The sequence below is a fragment of the Aulonocara sp. 'chitande type north' Nkhata Bay genome, linkage group LG6 (assembly GCF_057382095.1).
Source record: "Aulonocara sp. 'chitande type north' Nkhata Bay isolate Kocher_YH1m ecotype deep benthic linkage group LG6, A_spYH_male_GT1.1, whole genome shotgun sequence".
NCBI classification, from domain to species: domain Eukaryota; kingdom Metazoa; phylum Chordata; class Actinopteri; order Cichliformes; family Cichlidae; genus Aulonocara; species Aulonocara sp. 'chitande type north' Nkhata Bay.
This window is the reverse complement of record NC_141349.1, coordinates 6,097,307-6,105,314: the sequence shown is the minus strand read 5'-3', so window position 1 is coordinate 6,105,314 and position 8,008 is coordinate 6,097,307.

Genomic DNA, 8,008 nt, shown 5'->3' with positions numbered 1-8,008 from the left:
ACCGGTACCCATCCCTAGTCCTCAGTGTACATATTTAATGTTTTTAGGAAGATACTGCTTTTTATGGCTGTGTTTGCATTTTGATAAAGAATGATGCAACAGATATAACAAAATGTGTCCTTGGACAGTGGACTATTATAAACGTTAGAGCTGTGTATATGTGTAACACATGTAACAATCATTACTAGTTTATTAGATGTTAATCTAGCTTGTACTGGAATACAAACTTAATACAGCAAACAAGAAGCACTCTGAAAGCACAAACCACTCTCTGGGCAGTTTTATTTTTAAGGGAAGATTATTACATTTTGCATATGTATTTTGTATTCTTTATTATTTTTAAACTTGCTTTAAGAAGTTTGTAATGCAGTAAAAAAAAATGCAATGTGCAATGTGCAAGCATTTTAATATACTTGACGTAATTTGAGTATAATATATATATATATTTTTTATTCGTGTGGATATTGTAAATGTGTAAACATTCACTTCATTGTTTAACACAATTTGTTTAAATCTTTGGTAATAAGCATTAAGTGAATAAAGATTTGATTCGGTTTATATTGTACATTCAAAATGTTTTGATGCATTCTCAGTCATCCAGGTAAGTAAATCCCAAAAAGTTGATTCAGTTCATCTGGACGTGGTGTTTTCAGTGGGAAGAAACATTTCATCACTGAGCCAAGTGACTTCTTCAGTCTCAAAATGCTACGTCCAGATGAACTGAATCAACTGTTATAAGATGTTAATCTAATGTACACAACAAAGGCATACTGAAATGAATCTGAAATCATATTGCCATTTTAAAAAGCTCTGTAAAGCATTATTATTAATTTCACCTGTAGACTAATCTATTGGCCTTAAAGATGAAGTCAGAAGTCAAATGTGACATGAAATTTTAAATTTTTATGCAGTAATTTCTTTCTTCTCATTTTAAAGGGGATTTACAGGCCTTTGTCTGTTCATGCACATTAAGCGTGTACAGAGGAAGTCAGGTAGCCAGATGTCTATCTCTCTAAAATTTTCCAACCACAGAAGAAATCATCTTCAGATCACATCTTCATCTCCATCCATTTTTACTTCTGAGAATTGCATTTCCTGCTCTGTCTCTCTGTGCGGGAGTGTGAATAAGAAACCATTAGGTGAATAATAATAGGCTACATTTGCTTTGCATTGTCCCCACCTGATGACAGTGGTATAGTATGATATGATTCCATATTAGGTTCTTGATGAATGTGTGTTGTTGTTCTTCAGCATGGTTCTATGTGTCCCTTTTTAACTTTGAGTACCCGCCCCTTTAAAGATCTCTGCACAACCCCCGGAGCAGAATAATATCAGTCCATGAGTCTCAGACTGAGGCAGTGTCAAGTGTTCTCTGACTGTGAGGTGTCCACACTTGAAAAAGACCAGACTTTGAATTTCACTCAACTTTATTTAGACCAGCTAGTTAGATAACTGGTAGGTAGATAGGTAGGTAGCAGCAGGTAAAAAACCTTTCAACACAAAAATAAAGAACATTTCATTAACCAGTAACCATTCAGATAAATTACATGCATTACACAGAAGACAGATGAAACTAGAAAAATTTGCATTTCCTGCGAAAATGCAGTGTGGATGCTTAAAGCTGAAGCTGTATGCAAAAAGTAGCTGAAAAAGCTGAAAAGTTGCAGAAATTGTAAAAACTTTGCAGAAGCAAAAGAAGTTTGCTAAAATGGAATAACTTAGCAGAACTGCAATATCTTAGAGGAAACATAATACTTGGCAGAAATACAATAGCATAGCAGAATTTAGCAGAAATATTGTAACTTACCAGAAACATGATAACTTCTCAAAAATACAAGAATTTAGGAGAAATAGTATAAGATAACAGAAAGAATATATTTAGCCAAAAATACTTAAACATTACAGAAACACTATGATTTAGAAAAATAGTACAACAGAGCAGAAATATTGTGATTTACCAGAGACACTGTGATGAACTATGAATATTGTAATTTTAAATTAAGACTATGTTTTAGCACAAATATTATAATTTGGCAAAAATACTATAATTTAGCAGAAATACTATATTAAGCACAAATCCTATAAAAAGCAGAAATGGTATGATTAAGCATAAATACTACATTTAGTAGAAATACTTTGTTTTAGCACAAATCCCATAAAAAGCAGAAATACTATACTATGATTTAGTAGAAAAACTATAATTAATCAGAAATACTAAATTTAGCAGAAATACTATATTAAGCACAAATCCTATGAAAAGCAGAAATAGTATGATTAAGCATAAATACTACATTTAGCAGAAATACTATATTAAGCACAAATCTTATAAAAAGCAGAAATACTATATTAAGCACAAATCCTATAAAAGCAGAAATAGTATATTAAGCACAAATCTTATAAAATAGCAGAAATAGTATGATTGAGCACAATAGTAATAAGTTAAACAGAAAAATTGGAAAAGCAAAATGGACAGCTGAAAAAATGCTGAACATGCTGAGGGTCCCTCAAATATACTTGTTAAATGACAAAAATCTGCAAAAAAATTTATGACAGCCACACAATTACAAATATGTACACATGAGGAGAAACACATGCACAGAGAGACACACACACAAGATCCAATTCAGTCAACCAGTCTAAATATATTGAATTTGAATCTTACAATGAGATCATCCCATTAAAAGGCTTTCTCTCTCTCTCTCTGTCTCACACACACACACACACACACACACACACACACACACACACACACACACACACACACAGGGAGAGAGAAGTAAGTTTCTAGGTCAGCCTGGGAGCTGCTGAATTTAAATCCACCAATCAGAGTGGCTGTTTACGTTTTCCCGCCAAAACAGGTGCATCTTTTTACACACGCAGCACAGAGAGGCACAGGATTATTGCAGCCTATTTCTCATAGTGAGGACTCCCCTCAAACAAATGACCATAATTTCCTAACTGTAGGGGCTAGAGCGGTCATTCTTACACCGTTTTGTTCAGAAGTGATTGGGGAATCTTCAAGTGTTGACAATTTATCATTAAAATATGAATTTTTAGAGATATATGACATGGATGACTTATTGACTTAGAAGCCACGAATTCCCCAATATGCAAATTTGAATGGCTGAGGCCACATATATGATTGGCTGGCTGGGAAGCCGTGCAGGCCCTGATTTGTGGATTTGAATTCCTCAGCCCTGATATGATTGGCTGGCTTAGAAGCCATGAAGGCCCCAATATGCAAATTTGAATGCCTCAGGACACATATATGATTGGCTGGGAAGCCGTGCAGGCCCTGATTTGAAAATTTGAATGTCTCAGTCCTCACAGAGGATTGGCTGCCTGGGGACCTGGCAGAAATATATAGAAATACTATGATTAAGCATAAATACTACATTTAGTAGAAATACTATGTTTTAGCACAAATCCTATAAAAAGCAGAAATACAATAATTTAGCAGAAATACTATATTAAGCACAAATCCTATAAAAAGCAGAAATACTATATTAGGTACAAATCCTATAAAAAGCAGAAATACTATATTAGGCACAAATCCTATAAAAAGCAGAAATACTATATTAGGCACAAATAGTATAAAAAGCAGAAATACTATAATTTAGCAGAAATACTATGTTAGGCACAAATCCTATAAAAAGAATAAATACTATAATTTAGCAGAAATACTATATTAGGCACAAATCTTATGAAAAGCAGAAATAGTATGATTTAGCAGAAATACTGTATTTAGCACAAGTACCGAAAAGTACCAGAAATACTATGATTTATTAGAATAGTAATAACTTACAAAATTACAAATATGGATGCATATTGAAACACAAATGCACAGAGGGACACACAAACACAGGCTCTAATCCAGTCAACCAGTCTAACTATATTCAATTTAAATCCTACAATGACATGCTGCCAAATAAGGGCAGGGTCCTCTCTCTCCCACTAAACACACACACACACACACACACACACACACACACAGGGAGAGAGAAGTAAGTTTCTAGGTCAGCCTGGGAGCTGCTGAATTTGAATCCACCAATCAGAGTGGCTGTGTACTTTTTCCCGCCAAAACAGGTGCTTCTGTTTACACACGCAGCACAGAGCGACACAGGATTATTGCAGTCTATTTCTCATAGTGAGGACTCCCCTCAAACAAATGACCATAATTTCCTAACTGTAGGGGCTAGAGCAGTCATTCTTACACCGTTTTGTTCAGAAGTGATTGGGGAATCTTCAAGTGTTGACAATTTATCATTAAAATATGAATTTTTAGAGATATATGACATGGATGACTTATTGACTTAGAAGCCACGAATTCCCCAATATGCAAATTTGAATGCCTGAGGCCACATATATGATTGGCTGGCTGGGAAGCCGTGCAGGCCCTGATTTGTGGATTTGAATTCCTCAGCCCTGATATGATTGGCTGGCTTAGAAGCCATGAAGGCCCCAATATGCAAATTTGAATGCCTCAGGACACATATATGATTGGCTGGGAAGCCGTGCAGGCCCTGATTTGAAAATTTGAATGCCTCAGTCCTCACAGAGGATTGGCTGCCTGGGGACCTGGCAGAAATATATAGAAATACTATGATTAAGCATAAATACTACATTTAGTAGAAATACTATGTTTTAGCACAAATACTATAAAAAGCAGAAATACTATAATTTAGCAGAAATACTATATTAAGCACAAATCCTATAAAAAGCAGAAATACTATATTAGGCACAAATCCTATAAAAAGCAGAAATCGTATGATTAAGCATAAGTACTACATTTAGTAGAAATACTATGTTTTAGCACAAATAGTATAAAAAGCAGAAATACTATAATTTAGCAGAAATACTATATTAAGCACAAATCCTATAAAAAGCAGAAATACTATATTAGGCACAAATCCTATAAAAAGCAGAAATCGTATGATTAAGCATAAGTACTACATTTAGTAGAAATACTATGTTTTAGCACAAATAGTATAAAAAGCAGAAATACTATAATTTAGCAGAAATACTATATTAAGCACAAATCCTATAAAAAGCAGAAATACTATATTAGGCACAAATCCTATAAAAAGCAGAAATAGTATGATTAAGCATAAATACTACATTTAGTAGAAATACTATGTTTTAGCACAAATAGTATAAAAAGCAGAAATACTATAATTTAGCAGAAATACTATATTAGGCACAAATCCTATGAAAAGCAGAAATACTATGATTTAGCAGAATAGTAATAACTTACAAAATGACAAATATGGAGGCATATTGAAACACAAATGCACAGAGGGACACACAAACACAGGCTCTAATCCAGTCAACCAGTCTAACTATATTCAATTTAAATCCTACAATGACATGCTGCCAAATAAGGGCAGGGTCCTCTCTCTCCCACTAAACACACACACACACACACACACACACACACACACACACACACACACACACACACAGAGGGAGAGATCTGCCGAATTTAAATCCACCAATCAGAGTGGCTGTTTACGTTTTCCCGCCAAAACAGGTGCATCTTTTTACACACGCAGCACAGAGAGGCACAGGATTATTGCAGCCTATTTCTCATAGTGAGGACTCCCCTCAAACAAATGACCATAATTTCCTAACCGTAGGGGCTAGAGCGGTCATTCTTACACCGTTTTGTTCAGAAGAGATGGGGGAATCTTCCAGTGTTAACAATTTATCATTAAAATATGAATTATTAAAGATATTTGACTTGTAATGCATCATAACTGAGTAGAGCGAAGCAAAAACTGCCTTGACTTGCCCTCAAACAACGCTTTCTAACTCTAAATCTATTTGGAGTATCGATATCATTCTTTCACCGTAAGAGACAGCAGGCTTTGGTGAACGATCATGGAAATTTTCAGGTCTCTGTGGAAATCCAACAAAAAGTTATGATGAGAGAAAAAAGTGGTTCATTTCCACAGTTTGAAATCTGAAGAAATCTGAGCGAAGGACAAATTTCCTACCCTCAAACAAGTCCAACTCATTTCAGAACGGTAATAGGTGAGAAAGAAATTCTTGAATTGTGAGCGTCACGAGTGTCTGAAGATATACCGGGACAAGCCTCATGTCTTAACTTTGCTTCGTTAAGGAGATATGACGATTCGAATATGCCTCTCATTACAGAAATGCAGCGGTGATTTTGAACAAACTCTCCATTGACTTTATATGGAGAGTTTTCTGACCTTGTGTTAGTCTGAGGAGATTTGCCAAAATTCTATAAATCCCACAACAATGATGGTGACATTTTCTGAAAGCCAGCAAAAATACCTACGTTTTGATGTATAATTTGTGGAAGTTGAGTGAAAATTGAGCAAGTAGCAGGAAGTTGTTCGGACATGAAGTGAAAATTGCAAAACCTTCAGTGGCACACTGGAAGCCAAGAGCATAGCAACCATAACAACACATGTATTTTGTGAAAAATCACAATTTTGCAACTCAAAACTTTAAGAGGCATAAAAGTAAAACAGTAAAAGATTTGAAAAAGCTGAATCATACCTGAATAGCCCAATAATTTGTGGACATTTTAAAATTTGAATGGTTGTTCTAGGTGAAAGTATGAGGAAGTAGTTAAGTTTCAAAAACAAGCAAATTTTAGCAGAATTGCTGAAGTTTCCCATTCATTTCAATGGGACAAATTAAAGGAAAAAAGCTTAATATTTTAAAAAGTATAATAGCAAAAAATAGCAAAAGTCATAGCCGGAAAGAGCAAAAATAGCAGAATAGTTTAAAATTTGAACGGTGAAAATCGGCTGAAAATTGTGGAAGTAGTTCTACGGCGAAAAGTGTACGGAAGTCCTAAGAATAACTAGAAAAATTTGCATTTCCTGCGAAAATGCAGTGTGGATGCTTAAAGCTGAAGCTGTATGCAAAAAGTAGCTGAAAAAGCTGAAAAGTTGCAGAAATTGTAAAAACTTTGCAGAAGCAAAAGAAGTTTGCTAAAATGGAATAACTTAGCAGAACTGCAATATCTTAGAGGAAACATAATACTTGGCAGAAATACAATAGCATAGCAGAATTTAGCAGAAATATTGTAACTTACCAGAAACATGATAACTTCTCAAAAATACAAGAATTTAGGAGAAATAGTATAAGATAACAGAAAGAATATATTTAGCCAAAAATACTTAAACATTACAGAAACACTATGATTTAGAAAAATAGTACAACAGAGCAGAAATATTGTGATTTACCAGAGACACTGTGATGAACTATGAATATTGTAATTTTAAATTAAGACTATGTTTTAGCACAAATATTATAATTTGGCAGAAATACTATAATTTAGCAGAAATACTATATTAAGCACAAATCCTATAAAAAGCAGAAATGGTATGATTAAGCATAAATACTACATTTAGTAGAAATACTTTGTTTTAGCACAAATCCTATAAAAAGCAGAAATACTGTACTATGATTTAGTAGAAAAACTATAATTAATCAGAAATACTAAATTTAGCAGAAATACTATATTAAGCACAAATCCTATAAAAAGCAGAAATGGTATGATTAAGCATAAATACTACATTTAGTAGAAATACTTTGTTTTAGCACAAATCCCATAAAAAGCAGAAATACTATACTATGATTTAGTAGAAAAACTATAATTAATCAGAAATACTAAATTTAGCAGAAATACTATATTAAGCACAAATCCTATGAAAAGCAGAAATAGTATGATTAAGCATAAATACTACATTTAGCAGAAATACTATATTAAGCACAAATCTTATAAAAAGCAGAAATACTATATTAAGCACAAATCCTATAAAAGCAGAAATAGTATATTAAGCACAAATCTTATAAAATAGCAGAAATAGTATGATTTAGCACAATAGTAATAAGTTAAACAGAAAAATTGGAAAAGCAAAATGGACAGCTGAAAAAATGCTGAACATGCTGAGGGTCCCTCAAATATACTTGTTAAACGACAAAAATCTGCAAAAAAATTTATGAAAGCCACAAAATTACAAATATG